Genomic DNA, 15,724 nt, shown 5'->3' on the forward strand with positions numbered 1-15,724 from the left:
CTAGTTAGGTTAAAGATGTAGTCTTGTGAAATCGGAAGAAACTTTTTGAAACACGCTATACTGTACTCGATAGCCACTCCACATGCAATTGATTAAGTTTTAACGATTTACTGAAGGACCTAAACAGGACTGGTGAATGGTGCAGGGACTGGGCAGTTGATCCTGTACGTAAAAAAGTGTAAATATATTGCGCTTAACAGGAAAAGAAATCTAAGACAGCGCAGTTACACTATTGATGAATAATTCCTGGAAACGGTAACTACTGTAAAATATCTAGGAGTATATATCCGGGGTAACATAACGTGGAATGATCGTATAAAAATAGTGGGAGAAGCAGTTTGCCACATCGAGATTTACAGGAAAAATCTTAGGGAAATGTGATTGATCCATTAAAGAAGTAGATTACAAGGAGCTTGTTCTTCCGATTGTCGAGTACTGTTCATCAGCCTGGGATCTTGACCAGGTAGGACTGATAGAAGAGACAGAGAAGATCCAACGAAGATGGGCACGTTACGTTACGGGATCTTTTACTCCGCGAGAGAGTGTTGCACAGGTACTCAGCAAGCTTCATTGTCAGACGTTACAAGAGAGAAATTCTGCATCACGGAGCGGTTTAGTACTGAAATTTCAAGAGTGTTTTCTGGGAAGAGTCAGACCAATTTTATTTCTTCCCACATTCGACTCGCGAAAGGACCACATCGAGCAAATTCGGTAAATTACAGCTAACACAGAGGCTTATCGACAATCATTCTTCCCGCGCGCTATTATCCCCCAGGTGCGCAACGAAAACATTGCCATATATGGTGCTGGAGGCAGCAGCGGTGACGTCACGAAAAGCAGTGCTGCTTTACGGGGTGTTTTCGTGAAAGCTTGCAGAAATTTAACGGGACGTACAGGATGCTCCACTGAACAATCTGTAGCTCGGAACCTGGGGTCGGAGAAGCCAGCTTAAGGAAGTCCACCGCTTTGTCTAGCATTACTGTTTTCCAGCTTATTTACAACTTACAATGGATCAAATGGCTTTGAGAATTATGGGACTTAACATCTGTGGTCATCAGTCCCCTAGAACTTAGAACTACTTAAACCTAACTAAGCTAAGGGCATCGCACACATCCATGCCCGAGGCAGGATTCGAACCTGTGACCATAACGGTCACGCGGTTCCAGACTGAAGCGCCTAGAACCGCACGGCCACACCGACCGGTTATTTACAACTAATATGCTACAAGTTTAGCCGGCCGAAATGGCAGAGCGGTTCTAGGCGCTACTTCTGGAACCGCGCGACCGCTACGGTCGCAGGTTCGAATCCTGCCTCGGGCATAGATGTGTGTGATGTCCTTAGGTTAGTCACGCTTAAGTAGTTCTAAGTTCTAGGGGACTGATGACCTCAGAAGTTAAGTTCCATAGTGCTCAGAGCCATTTGTTACAAGTTTACACGTACTGTGCTGTTTTCTTCTTACGTGTACGTTTCTTTATTTCCTGCAAGGAAACAAGGAGGACGAGCCATATCTTCTAGCTGGTCGTCTGAATCGCCACCTGTACTCAAGGTTCGTTCTAATAGTTTTACATGAATTGTTGGAGAACGTATGCTTGTCTGTTCGTGAGAGGAAGTGGATGCAACAGGACGGTGCAGCGCATCACTTCAGTGTGGATGTCCACAACCTTCTCAGTGCTTTATTTCTTGGTCGCTGAATTAGAAGGGGAGATCCTATTCCATGACCTGAGAGATCACCTGACCTGAATCCTCTTGATTATTTCCTATGGAGAAACCTAAAGCCACTTGTGTATGAGACGCCAGCGGATACTGAGATGGAATTAGTTGTCAGTATTTTGGCTGCCTTTGATGTGATTCAAAATACACGAGGGATATTTGTCAGGGTGAGTCAGAATATTGTTCTCCGATGTTATGCTTGCATTGAGGTTGATGGCCGTCAGTTTAAGCACTTCCAAGATACAGTACAAATGGTACATCCATTGTATCAGTGATGGTATTTGCAGTTAATTTTAACTAACTCAAATAAAAAAGTACACAGTAATGTAATATTGTTCCTATTATCTCCTTAAGCTGGCTACTCCCATCCCAGGTTCCATACCTCAAATTGTTCAGTGCAGCATCTTCTATGTCCTGTTAAATTTTTGCACGCTCTTATGGAAATACCCTATACAATAACGGCGGCAACGATCTTTCGACAGTTAACACATGATAATGACCGACGAGTACTCGGCTGAAAGCTCGTGGATTTTAAACCAACTGACGCGGCTAGAAGTCCGAGAAAAACCGGTAACCTGAATGAGTGAACCAAAGTCACGGAACAAAAAACAGTCCGGAAACATCACAGAACTATCTCCGACTTTAATTACACATTTCAGTTTCTTGGTCAGTCGGTGCACTCAACGCTTCGCATTATTTCGAAAAGAGGCAAAATCGCGAGTCGCCGGACCACGCTGTACATCCACACGTATTGTTAGCTATTGTCTAGTTTCTATCCGGTCCGTCCCATTGAAGACGAGCAGCTTTGTGTGCTGCTGTAAGCAATCGCCTTTTTTGCGATAACCTGCTCCAAATGTCCATTGTTGGAAGTTTCCTTCACAATACATGCTCAAAAACTGGTTGATATGAACGTGCATTCAATGAAAGCATCAATTCCTTCTTGGTTTGAAACCGTTTGACATTGACATGTCATGGCACTGAGGTGCAGTCAGTCCCTGTTGGTTACGGTCTTCTTGCGACAGCCTTCCTGGCGCCGTGTTAACCGACTGCGAGTGGTACTACAGTCCGTGTAGAAACACTGGACAGTCAGCGTTAATAGAGGACAAATCAGGCAGCTTCATTCACATTGTGGTCACGGGCACGTCCATCCACGATAGCCTGCTTTCTGCCACTCTGTCACGTCTCGACCCCAACTAACATTACTCCACTGGTTCCATAAATCGTGGGCATTTATACACAAATTCACTGCCATTATTTAAATAAGCGGTGGAGGGTTACATGATTACCAGTTTTCAGTTCTACGCCAAATATCCGCTGCAAGCCGACCAGTCTGGACTCCAGGGGATTACTAATGTAATGCCCGGTGAATAATAATAATAATAATAATGTCGTGTGACGAGGGCCTCCTGTTCGCCTGGTGCAAGTCTTTCGATTTGACGCCACTTTGGAGACTTGCGCCTCGATGGGCATGAAATATTGATGATTAGGACAACACGACACACAGTCCTTGAGCCTAGAAAACCTCGACCCAGCTGGGAATCGAACCCGGTCCCTTTTGATTGACAGTCTGTCGCGCTGACCACTCAGCTACCGGGCGCGGACTGTCCGGTGAAATTCTAATACACATATTTTAAAAAAGTGTTGACCACATCGATTACAAGCTCTCCTGAACACTGGCACTGAACGTGTACATCGTATCAATAACACAGCCCCTTAGATTGTTCGTGGATGTCACTCAAACCGCACAAAGATGTAAAGGACCGTGAATGCGCAGTGCCTATGCAATGGATTGGGTAAGACAGACGATCAGTCCCAGTCATAACACCACGAAGGAAGTACACTTCTTGTGTTGTCTCTAGTTCCTCCATGCCTAGAAGGTCAATTCCGAAGTTGGATCCGGTACTCTTTGTTACTTTGTGTCACGAGGGACTCTCATCAAGGAAAGTTTCCAGATGTCTCAGAGTGAACCAAAACGGTGTTGTTCGGACAGAAATTATGTGGGGCCAAAGTATGCCATTGGTGGTCACTGAAGGCAATGAAACGGCTTTAAGATGCAGGGATGACATCCTCCGAAGTACAGTGCGGCCATATCGGCAGCATTTAGGAGAAGGGTTCGTCCTAAAGGACAACAATTGTCGCTCTCATCGAGCACATCTTGTGAATGTGTTCCTTTATGATAACGAAATCGCTCAGCCTTTGTGCGTAAAACTGACGTAGACTTCTCTTATGATGAATTATTAGCACTGTCTTTAGGGACTGTGGGGGGAATTTTTACTTTATTGACCAACAGCATATTACTTAACCTTTGTGTGCATCTGCTCTATTTGATACTGTTTGTATAAAAATTTTAACAACTGCTCAAAATACTTTGTAAATTTTTTTGAGGGGAGCAGGGGCAAAAGAAGTAGCCTGTTTGTATGTTGGCAGCGCTATAGACCGTGTTAATTGCGCCCTCTGCAAGAGATTCTGTGGTTTGATGGACTAGCAGTTAGCGAGTTGATAGGGAAGTGTATGGACATGTTTTTCTTAGTGGAGACTCTGTGTTGGTAGGTCACGCAATGTAAAGCGAGGTGAAATTTCGTATATGAAAATATGCAAGGAAAGGTATGATGATGTATGTATGGTTGATATGTTTGGGTAGTGGAATTTTTGGCAACTATATAATTTTTGCAACTGGATGTCACATGAATAAGGCAAAATTTTCTAAATACGTTTGCTCTCCAACAAAATCTTTCTTTTGACAACCATATTCCTCCTAGTAGTTAGAGTCTATAGTAGTTAGAATCTTTTTATTTAGCTGGCCGTTGTTGCTGCTTGCTGTAGTTGGTGTTATGAAGATTTTCTGTGAGGTAAGTGAGTATCAAAAAAGAACGGGGTTTTCACTATCGGGATTCGTGACTGAAATGAGTTTAGGCAGTTAACAGTGTCGGACGTATTTTGGTATTTATTTAATTTATATTTTATGGATTTATATTATTGTTAGGATTTCTTGCAGTTGGAAGCCATTCTTTTGTGTTAATTATTGGAAGTCATGTTGTCAATGTATAGTAGTCAGATGGCGTTGGCGCTTGTATATTGTGGGTAATAAATGAATAGGTTAAGTTTGAGTTTACTTTGTCAGGGAAAATTCTGTTGGTCAGTGTTTAGTAAATAAAAACGAAACAATTAGTTTCAAGTATTCTTAGAGTTTGCCTTTTTACAGGAAACCTAATAATACAAGATTGTCCTTCGAAAATAGTCGTCACTAACTTATAACGCGCAAGTGAAACTCTATGCTAAGTACTATATTCTGATCACTTGGTGAAGCTCTGTACAAGTATGACAAAAATTATAAACGTTTTTTTAGGTCAACGTATTCTACCGGCAGAAATAACCAGCGACTCGGACTTTGCGACCTTCGACTTAATCGTTTCCGGACCAGTGTTCCTCATTCCAAATTGATATATTTGTCTTCTCTGTCACCCTTGAAAGTTTGTATCATCACGGAAAACCTCTTACGTTTATACCTTTGACAGGTTGTACAATCTCAGGAGTTTGTCTGCGTTCATCGTTCCGAACACGGCAATCTAACAAGGTAATTAATTGAAGAAACAAATAGGATTATCCGCCCCTTCATTTGCCTTTCCCAGTGACTTCGAAGCTGCTTTACAGATCGTAAGTCCATCAGTCCGTGGATAGCGTGCTTGTAGCCTACCTGTTGGGTTTCGGTCGATAGCCATCAGGTTATTTGCGTGATGCGACTGGGTGATTGAGTACTGAATATTTCAGCACTTGTCGCGGCGGCCTAATCGTTTTGTTTCAGAATTCTACGCTGCCCTTTCCCTTGATCATCAAACATTTAACATGATTCGGCTGTCGAGCAGGGTGGAATTATTGGCGAAGACAAAATGACTCGTTTTAAAGCTGTAATCCTTTTCTCTCGTAGGAGCTTCGCAATATTTTACGTGTGACGGTAATTGGTTAAACGTTTCAACATTGGAGGTAAAATGGACACGAATTAGACGCAACGAGACAAGTGAGCGATACCTTACGAACTGTAAATGGATGTACACTCGTGTAAGTAAATTATCGTGTTTTCTTTTCTGGTGTGACAACAAAGAAGACTAGGTCACGAATTTAATAATTCGCGAAGTGATGTTATAGGAAGCCCGAACATTTCATTGTGCAGTTAGTGGACTTCGTAATAAAAAGGTGGTGTTGGAAGCTTATGTGTATTATATTTTAACTTCACTTCGTAACCGAGTGCTAGTAGGCTTCTCCCTTCCACAAGCTTCTTATCAACATCCGTTAAGACTTTTATCCGCATCCGTGGAGATTACAATTTTGTATACCATTTTAAATCATGTTGTACACCAGAGCTCTAACGGTGGGTTTCAGACTGGCCTGAATTTTCCTGTGCTCAAGTCGAGCAACGGTAATTTACACTCCACAGACCATGGAGGTGGAGATGGATCTTCACGACATTTTCATGTAACATATTTGGTCATATTCATGATATGTTCTGTAAGCTATAACTTTCCATGATAAATGGTTCAAATGGCTCTGAGCACTACGGGACTTAACATCTGACGTCATCAGTCCCCTAGAACTTAGAACTACTTAAACTCAACTAACCTAAGGACATCACACACATCCATGCCCGAGGCAGGATTCAAACCTGCGACCGTAGCGGTCGCGCGGTTCCAGACTGAAGCGCCTAGAACCGCTCGCCCACTAAGGCCGGCCCGTGATAAATACTGAAACGGATTTTGTGAAATTTTTTGAGGGACATAGCCGCGACAGTGCGAAGCTGGATAAAGTCATGTTGCAACTTATCGTCACATACTGATGCCGGCCGTTGTGGCCGAGCTGTTCTAGGCGCTTCAGTCTGGAACCGCGCGATCGCTACGGTCGCAGGTTCGAATCCTGCTTCGGGCATGGATGTGTGTGATGTCCTTACGTTAGTTAGGTTTAAGTAGTTCTAAGTTCTAGGGGACTGATGACCTCAAATGTTCAGTCACATAGCGCTCAGAGCCATTTGAACCATATTGCATATGCTGCTGTTTCTGGTTTCCATTCAAACGAATAAATCTTCCCCTGTTACTAAAGATTTCCCTGAAGGGGGACACTAAATGAGTCTCTCATAAATTTTTTAATAATAATCGTTTAGTTCATTTAATAGATGTACCGGTAGAAACATTTTTATGCAAGATGGCGCACCTCCGCACATTTCACAGCCTGTGAAGTGGCTGCTGCAGAGGCATTTTAGAAATGCTAGAATTATCGATCGTCTTTTCCCTACAGCCAAGCCGTTAAGACGAACTGATCTTAATCCGTGTGACTTCTGGCTGGTCGTTCAAAAATGAAACTTCTTCTGGACGCTGAAATGAAAACGTTAAATGCAATGATTTGTGCTAACATTTAATTAGAAAGTTCACAGGAAGAAATATCGTGGCAGGGCGTAACAACATAACTATGTTGATAATGAGAAGTGGAACTGTAATGAAACATTATTGTGTCAGTTTTACTAAATATTTCTTGTAAGAACCGTAGATAAACGAACTAAGCGCTAAGCACGTGGAAAAGATCACGATATTAGCGTAACTGCCACAGAAACATTGTCAACTGCGAGAAAGAAACTCTTGGCTATGTGGAGTAATCTGACACGCATTGGGACGAGAGAAAAGTGTTACGCTCGTTTCACAGCACTTACTGCAAACGTGACATCATTTTGAGGTCACGTGCAATATCGACGACCGCTTGATCTTTGGGAGCAGAGGCAATAGCTTCCCTGCAGGGAGGATATAGAAACTAAGCAACCTGAAATGAACACTAAGGTACAGAACGTTGTAACTGAGCAAGATTTAAGAGTAGATTACTGCTCCTGTTTCAGGTACAACTAGAAAATGAGAACAAATGTCGAATGAAATAACGCAGAACAATCTTCGAACGAACTGACAGAGGTTTCACAGCATATTAAGGATATGAGCAAGCGTCAGGGTACTGTGGAATCTGCGGTAGGTTAGTTAAAAACGACTATTAACAGTATGTCATCAGGATATGAGGGACTCATTTCTGAGAAATTTAACGAACATAGGACGCATTTTTCGAATAAACTTGAAGAATAGGCTCGAGTGGAAGGAGGTGAAGTTTCTGCTTACGTACAACAAAGCATACAGGAAGCTATTTCTAACCCATCGATAGAGAACTTGCCTTCCACTGAAGTATGAAAGATCGTGTTACAGTAAATTAAGGAGCAGATTGGCTCAGACTTCGTTGGGTGGGGAAAAAAAAATACGTCAGTCGACATGTTTTCTAGAGAAATGAAAGAGGTCCAAGGGGCAATACAGAATCCGAAACCAGAGATTCGTGGCGAGCATATATGACAAACCTCGAGCCCCGCACCAGCTAGAAGCAGCCTGCAGGGGTATCAGACATTTTCTGCTAACAGTTCTGATGCTGCCAGCGGTGTGCTTTCATCTACTAATTTATATACAGCGGCGCTGATGGAAGAGAAGCTGTTAAAGCATAGGCAATTTCAGCCTTTCTCAGCAGGGAAGATGACTGTTAATCCCGTCCTATTTACTACAGTATTTACTGGAGTTTTACCCTGAGTGTGCACAGTGACGCAAAAGATCAGCTTTGTTGCAGATATTTTCAAGGGATTCAGCGTGTTGGGCTACAGATATGATGGATCAGTATCTGACGTATGAGGAATCTGAACGTGTCTTCCTCGCAAAATACTGGCCACGTGGGATACAGAAACAGTTGGAACAACAAGTTTTTAATCCAGAAGTGTTTCCACATAAGTATATGAAAAAGCCCGTTACTGTGATGAACCCATTTCACACAAAGACTTATTACTCATATTGAAGGTAAAGTTACTAGTGGAAATACGTTATAAGCTGATTCGTGCGAGCGAGGATAACGTGGATTTAATCCAAGAGGATGTAAAGTTCAGACAGGGACAAGGAAACGGGTTTATGCCAAATCCAAACCAATATAATGAACATACATACATTCAGAACCAAACGCCATACCACATAGCTAACAGTATGAATCAGTCTCTTAAACCGCAATATGGGAATAATATAAATCATGGTCTTCACAAACAGAACGGCAGTGGTTCAGGTTTAAGGCTTAACCAGAGCGAACAAAATATACCAGATCAGAGACATAATCTTATGTATAGTAACCATCTGAGCCAAAATCAGAACCAACGGTGGTATCAAACAAACCACACGGTTCCTCAACAACAAGCAAATCAGTACTGGCAGGAGCAACCACTGATTTTTACGGAAGTAAATGGTGCATGTGCAATCCAACAAGGGTACCACCCGGAAAACTAATCTCGATCATATCGTGCACCGGAGGAGTGGTCGAAGAGTCTTACAGCGGCTACATCCAGAACGTGGAGCTCTTCAGGTATAGTGATGGTGCAGAACTGAAAGAGGAACTCTACGTTGAAACAAATAAATGTGATGGGGATTATCCAGTGGAAACGAGTTCAGCGGTAAAAGCAAATAAATTAAAAGTTTTTCTTTGAATTAGATTATGTATAATTTTGTTTGTTTTGAATTAATTTATGTACTGAAGGACTTCCTGTTACTGTTGTTTTCGACACTTTTGCGTCGGTAAATATGATCTCCTTGAAAGGTTGTCTCAAAGAAAGGAATTGGCTAATTTACATGTAACCAGATGTAGGACAGTTGGAGCTGTTGACAACTGGTGCAGATGGTGAAGATACAAACGATGCTTACACTAAAACTAGTATATGTAGCGATTCAATGCACCTTCACAGTAATTAATAAATTTATGGTCAGTTGTATCATAGGATGGGAAGGTATATGCGAGAATGACGGAAGGATCGACTTCCCTACTCGAAAGTTTATAATTCAGTTAGATGGCGCCACAACTAGACCTGCTGAGGAAGGAGAGTAAGCATGAGTGATAATGCAGAGGGGCACACATAAAATTGTTTATTGACTGTAAAAAATTGTTTATTGACTGGGCGGCTCGAGTGGCCGAGTGGTTTTAGATGCTTCAGTCTGGAACCGGTCGACCGCTACGACCGCAGGTTCGAATGCTGCCTCGGGCATGGATGTGTGTGATGTCCTTAGGTTATTTAGGTTTAAGTAGTTCTAAGTTCTAGGGGACTGATGACCTCAGAAGTTAAGTCCCATAGTGCTCAGAGCCATTTGAACAATTTTTTTTTCTTTTTGTTTATTGACTGCAAGCCTGTTGGTCGAACTTCATCCACAGTTCATTGAATACTATGAGTGTTCAAAGTTAGGCATTACAAGCATTGATCAAAAATGATAGTGCATTGAGAATGGCTAGTTTCTAGCTGAAATATAGATCTGCCAAAAAAAATTTAAAAAGGACGACTTATAGCTGAAATCTATTATTTACAAGTCAACATAACAATCGCTCAGCGCAACAGACTTCTGAATGGAAGGTAACCTGATGGTTTGTTTATCTGCTTGAGGATTTAATATGTCTTGAAAAGATTTCGATAAGGTTTTGTATTCTAAGTGTAGTTATTGACATCTGTTTGTCCCCTTGTCTATGAAGTGGTTGAACTAATGTAATCTTGCAGTTTTCTGGAATTGTTTCAGTATTCCACACTTTTTGCAGGTTTACTTTTATAATTGTGACATTCAGATCTCCAATGGTTTTTAGAATTTCTGCTGTGAGACTATATTCACCTGGTTTGTTGCTGTGTTTAATTGTTTGATACAATTTTTAATCATACCGATGATTGGTAGTTTTGAGTTTTCATTTGGAATATTGTTATGGAATTCTAACTCCCGGGTCGTTTGTTCACAGTTCGTTATACTACCAGTAACTTACAGTTTTCTTTTCTATTAAGTGCAGTTGCGGAATATACCCACATACAAAGTTCTTGAACGTTTTGGAATAGTGTCTTTTATTATATTTTTTAAAGTATTCCTGTATACTTTCAAGTTGATCCATTTGAAAGCACCCTTTCTGTGCCCTAACAATTTTATCTGCTCTCTTCTTCTCAAATTAATAGGTTTTCCAATTACTGAAAGTAGTTCCAAGCTTTCTTTTTTGCCCATGGGTTTCTCCACATTCATTATTCCACCATATGTGCTTCATTTGCTTCTCTCTGGAGCTATTTCAACTGCACAATGTTTCATTGTTTCTGTAAAGTTGTTGGCATCAACATTAACTTCCTTCAGTATCTTTTGAAGATCGCATTACTTTTTTTTCGATGTTTCATAATTAATTCTGCTAGTCGTACTGACTGGTGTCATAATATTATGTTTTGGAATAGGTCTCACGTGTACCTCAGTTGGGCAGTAGTCTGAATCAACATCCAACCCTCTCTTTAACGTACCTGATTTCTTGAAAACAGTACCGGGAGATTAAGACGTTGTCAGTAGGACATTGTCCCAAATTAAGTTTTCTTAGTATTCGTGTTTTTTGTTTCGAGGTAGTTTTTTGATGTATGTTGTCACGATTGTAATTTGCAACGGCTTGCATATTTCTACTAAGCTTGAGCAATTCGTGCTAGTCCTCTTAAGAGCTGGTCAATTTATTATAACTTTTTGAAAAGATTTCTCCTTACCTGGTTGAGCATTGAAGACCATCGTGATTCTTATGTTGTCTTTGTGAACTTTCGACAGCCTGTTTTCCAGATCTCCGCAGAAGTTTTCTCCTTTGTCTCGGTTTCTCCTGTTGTCTTCGTATGTTGGTGCATGACAATTGAGTACTGAGTCATACTTATTCTTGAATGTAATTGTTAAAACAGAGAGACTGGCACTGAAGAATTAAAAACCAACAACACTTCAGAGTCTAATTTTGCGAACTGCAAAGGCCGTTCCTAAAATACTGAGATTTGAGTTGGGAAGTGTAAATGCCGATTTACCTACAAAAATTCGATAGTTTTCGCTATCCATTATTAGGTCAGCAGCATACCTCGTTTTATGGACGGCTTTAGCAGGATGTTGTTGCAGTTCAAAAATTCTATCATCTGCTTGAGTTTCCCAACTTTGCAGTAGCAGTTAATATTTATGGCTGCAAATTTATAATTCGTCTTAAACTACAATTTCAGATTACAGAGGTTTTTAGGTTCCCCATATCGTCTTATCGTGGTGGTGCACACACTCTAGAATCCAAACGTCTCTTTGCGTTCCTTTCAGGAGTCATGACTACCTGGAGATTTTTCGTCCCACACCATAGTTACCCTATTTTTGCTGCGGGGATAGACGTTTGTCCACCAGTATTAAAAAGGGAATTGTTAGTGTCAGTGTGTTCTTATCCAGCCGCCGCGAACATAAGACAGACGCTGACTAAATACCGCCCGATACATGAATGGACATGTCCGGACTTTAATTTCTAGCTTTTACGTTAACCCCAAGGGCAGGGCTGGTTCTTCGCCCAGTTCCCCCCTCCTCTTTCGACAGATTGCGAGATGCTGCCCCGGGCTTGAGACTGGCAATGGCTGTTGTCGATAGTTTTTCTTCGGCAGCAAATAGTCAGATCGCAGACAAATGACTAATAATGCTAGATACCAGAATTTGCCTGTGTCATCGTAGGGAGCACAGGAACTTGGCCCCTTCAAGGGAGTGCTAAGTGGTGGATATCATATACACTCCTGGAAATGGAAAAAAGAACACATTGACACCGGTGTGTCAGACCCACCATACTTGCTCCGGACACTGCGAGAGGGCTGTACAAGCAATGATCACACGCACAGCACAGCGGACACACCAGGAACCGCGGTGTTGGCCGTCGAATGGCGCTAGCTGCGCAGCATTTGTGCACCGCCGCCGTCAGTGTCAGCCAGTTTGCCGTGGCATACGGAGCTCCATCGCAGTCTTTAACACTGGTAGCATGCCGCGACAGCGTGGATGTGAACCGTATGTGCAGTTGACGGACTTTGAGCGAGGGCGTATAGTGGGCATGCGGGAGGGCGGGTGGAGGTACCGCCGAATTGCTCAACACGTGGGGCGTGAGGTCTCCACAGTACATCGATGTTGTCGCCAGTGGTCGGCGGAAGGTGCACGTGCCCGTCGACCTGGGACCGGACCGCAGCGACGCACGGATGCACGCCAAGACCGTAGGATCCTACGCAGTGCCGTAGGGGACCGCACCGCCACTTCCCAGCAAATTAGGGACACTGTTGCTCCTGGGGTATCGGCGAGGACCATTCGCAACCGTCTCCATGAAGCTGGGCTACGGTCCCGCACACCGTTAGGCCGTCTTCCGCTCACGCCCCAACATCGTGCAGCCCGCCTCCAGTGGTGTCGCGACAGGCATGAATGGAGGGACGAATGGAGACGTGTCGTCTTCAGCGATGAGAGTCGCTTCTGCCTTGGTGCCAATGATGGTCGTATGCGTGTTTGGCGCCGTGCAGGTGAGCGCCACAATCAGGACTGCATACGACCGAGACACACAGGGCCAACACCCGGCATCATGGTGTGGGGAGCGATCTCCTACACTGGCCGTACACCACTGGTGATCGTCGAGGGGACACTGAATAGTGCACGGTACATCCAAACCGTCATCGAACCCATCGTTCGACCATTCCTAGACCGGCAAGGGAACTTGCTGTTCCAACAGGACAATGCACGTCCGCATGTATCCCGTGCCACCCAACGTGCTCTAGAAGGTGTAAGTCAACTACCCTGGCCAGCAAGATCTCCGGATCTGTCCTCCATTGAGCATGTTTGGGACTGGAAGAAGCGTCGTCTCACGCGGTCTGCACGTCCAGCACGAACGCTGGTCCAACTGAGGCGCCAGGTGGAAATGGCATGGCAAGCCGTTCCACAGGACTACATCCAGCATCTCTACGATCGCCTCCATGGGAGAATAGCAGCCTGCATTGCTGCGAAAGGTGGATACACACTGTACTAGTGCCGACATTGTGCATGCTCTGTTGCCTGTGTCTATGTGCCTGTGGTTCTGTCAGTGTGATCATGTGATGTATCTGACCCCAAGAATGTGTCAATAAAGTTTCCCCTTCCTGGGACAATGAATTCACGGTGTTCTTATTTCAATTTCCAGAAGTATAGAAGTCGATTTCACAAATTACTACACTTTTATTTAGATGAAGAGACCATTTGGGATCTTAATCCAGCGTTACCCTTGGAAAACAAAAACACAGAAAACTAACAAGAAAAGAATCCGTAGATAAGAATGTAGAATATTGATTCACACCCCTGCGAAGACTGAAAGAAGACCAAAATTATAGCTCCTCCTCTGCGCAACTGGATTTGCAAATGAACAAGTGAAATGACCCAGTGAACCTCGCATTCACGCTACACAAAGAATCATTTAAATTGCGAGTCGCTCAGAGTTAGGACATTGATATATGAAACTAACACTTCATGCTACAGCAAGAACCGAGACTTACATCTTCGACCTGCACAGTGATGACGGGGTGACAACCAGGAAACAAGTGAGTAGTCAAGACGGTACGACTCCCAGGCAACCAAAGTCAGGAAAACGGAAGTTCTCCGTTCTTAGCCCAGACGTCGTTGGCTTCTAGCCAATGGGACTCATCGAAAATTGCCTCAAAGCTTTAAAATAGAGGCGAATACTGCAAAGATGTCCGTGATATGTCGTACAAAATTACATAAACCGTTTCTAAAATTGATACCAAGTTTGAATGGTCTTTTACTATTTTTTGGCGAAGCATACATCCGTGTATAGAAGGGAAGGCAATATATTGGATTGGCCAAAAGAAATGTTGTTGAGATGGTGCGAAATTTCTCACATTTCAGGGCAACAGAACGGCAGGATTCGTGTTGACATCGATGTTCTAGAGGTACTTGGTGCACCTCAAGTAGAAACTTGGGTGCCATGACACTGTTGCGGCAGTACGTTAGGGATTAACTCCCGGGGACCGCAAATTGAGAATACGATGAGCAGGCCATGGGAACCACCCCACGCTTTCAGCCAACCCTTCAGCAAACCTTTATCTCCCAAAACCGTTATAATATCCAGAGAAATAAAAATTGGATGTAATACAAAAATGTCACTGGCGCTCGTCGTATCCTTGGTCTTCCTTCGCTACGCCCTCAGGTTGGTGAACCTATGATTGGACACTGATGACAGAGTATTAACTTTCAATCACCTGGACAACTACGCTTGAGTACGAATTCGCTCTCGTCTGTCTATAGTCGTCCAATGCAGTCTGATAAACGATATTTCTTTGCCATTTAACCAAGTTGACTAAGCTGGTTTCGCTACTTATATTTTCTCACAACATAAAAGACCATTTAATACTCAGTTATACTGTTCTCTGTCACGTACAGGAAACGAATGTGAACCGAAACATTGCTGGTTTCCATGTGGTGGGTTTGAGTAGCATTACAATTGTAACAACACGGCAAGATTTTTGTCAATTGCTTTATATTCTTACAAGCTGTAGCTGTTTTTACGAAACCCTTAATCAATAGAAAACAATGTGCATACTAATGAGAAACATTAACAAGGGAAGGTATCCGGTCAAAGCGTTTTAACAAAAATAGATGACCACGTGAACGTGCAGATGGGTTTAGAAAGTAAAAGAACATTCGAAAAAAATGTTTTAATTATTTGGGATTTCACGTCGCTGTAGAAAGGAATAAAATACAATAAAGTAATACAAAGAAATAACAAAAACTAATGCTTGGCGGCATAAAAAACGGTTGTATTTTACGGTACAAAAACATGAATTACATGAAACGGTGACGGAACGTGTGTATGACAAATGGGCAGAAATTCAGCCAGGAACGAATTTCGCCGCTATGAACATTTCAAACTGTACATCGGAGGCCAGAAAGAATGTTACTCATATGTATGACGAAGGAAGAGCAATAGCCATATAGTGGACTGGGTGAAAGAACCGTTGAGTAGAATAACCGACATTCCGGAAGTATAGGCAGTCGGTGAATAACAAGGCGATAGGAGGACGTCACAGAACGTTAAAGGATACAGAAACGGGAGTAAATTATAAAAGTGCTGGTAACAGCACAGTTAAGAAGGTACCGTGTCATCCGTGTCATCAGACCTCTGATTC

The 15,724-nt window shown here is 42.8% G+C and overlaps 1 protein-coding gene and 1 non-coding gene across 2 annotated transcripts in view; one reads left to right on the top strand and one right to left on the bottom strand.

The window, feature by feature from the left end:
• Positions 1–15,724, bottom strand: part of LOC126456448 (acyl-CoA Delta-9 desaturase-like) — a 218,777-nt gene that overhangs the window by 23,550 nt on the left and 179,503 nt on the right. The window lies entirely within an intron of this gene.
• On the top strand, positions 6,751–6,866 carry LOC126458739 (U5 spliceosomal RNA). Its single transcript, XR_007585709.1, has one exon. It is a non-coding gene; the product is annotated as a U5 spliceosomal RNA (small nuclear RNA).

Source organism: Schistocerca serialis, chromosome 2 (assembly GCF_023864345.2).
Source record: "Schistocerca serialis cubense isolate TAMUIC-IGC-003099 chromosome 2, iqSchSeri2.2, whole genome shotgun sequence".
Lineage (NCBI taxonomy): Eukaryota > Metazoa > Arthropoda > Insecta > Orthoptera > Acrididae > Schistocerca > Schistocerca serialis.